Source organism: Primulina huaijiensis, unplaced genomic scaffold (genome assembly GCF_012295235.1).
Source record: "Primulina huaijiensis isolate GDHJ02 unplaced genomic scaffold, ASM1229523v2 scaffold203540, whole genome shotgun sequence".
NCBI classification, from domain to species: Eukaryota; Viridiplantae; Streptophyta; class Magnoliopsida; order Lamiales; family Gesneriaceae; genus Primulina; species Primulina huaijiensis.
Genome location: NW_027353284.1, coordinates 1 through 792, shown reverse-complemented (window position 1 = coordinate 792; position 792 = coordinate 1). Strand labels below are relative to the sequence as shown.

The window sequence follows — 792 nt, the reverse complement described above, 5'->3', positions numbered from 1 at the left end:
AAATATCCGATAAATAGATGTCACTGAAATAGATATCACTTCAGTAAAGCTCACATTGTGATGGATACATATCATAACCATATATTTAATACATAGATGTCCTCGATAACGTTCACATAAGTGTTCACAATATATGTGCAATATCAAACATCTACTCTCTCTCTCACACACATATTTCCAGGAAATGTTTTTAAAAAATGTTGGAAACATACCGAAACGTACCCAATTTTCTTTAAAAAAATATGCCTACTGCATGGTAATATGGTCATGTTGGAGCACACGCTTGGTAAGCACCATATCCCAATCACATTGATGGAACCAAATTATCCATAAATACAGATTGAATTATTAAATATTTTTCTCGATCTCAAATATATATTCTACAAATTTATTTTAATCTAAAAAATATCTTTCCACTGTTTTCAAAAATGGTGCGGTCTAGTTATGCAGAAGCTCCCAATATCTCCATTGAATGGTTTCCATTGACGCAGCTTGATCTCATACAGCTTTGGCCATAGTTTTCCTGTCACTGCGCAAAAAGCATAAATGAACAATGATGAGAATATGGGAGATTTGCTCGTCAGATTCATGTGAAACGAAAAAGTATGTGTTACCGAAAACCCGGTTTTTTTCTTGATCCCATGCTATGCCATTTAAAACATCGATGCCCTGAGAAATTGTCGAGTTTGAATTAACAGACATCCACAAAGAAATCTCCTGACAACATACACAATAGAACCATGCATGTCGTCTATTTTCTTAATCAGATTCCATCTCTGTTTCATAAATATA

At 33.8% G+C, this 792-nt stretch overlaps 1 long non-coding RNA gene across 1 annotated transcript; it reads right to left on the bottom strand.

Annotated features, from left to right (window-relative positions):
- Positions 1–287: 287 nt before the first annotated feature.
- Positions 288–785, bottom strand: LOC140966259 (uncharacterized). Its single transcript, XR_012173293.1, has 2 exons — positions 615–785; positions 288–529 (listed from the first exon to the last, which is right to left on the bottom strand). It is a non-coding gene; the product is annotated as an uncharacterized lncRNA (long non-coding RNA).
- Between the last annotated feature and the right edge of the window lie 7 nt (positions 786–792).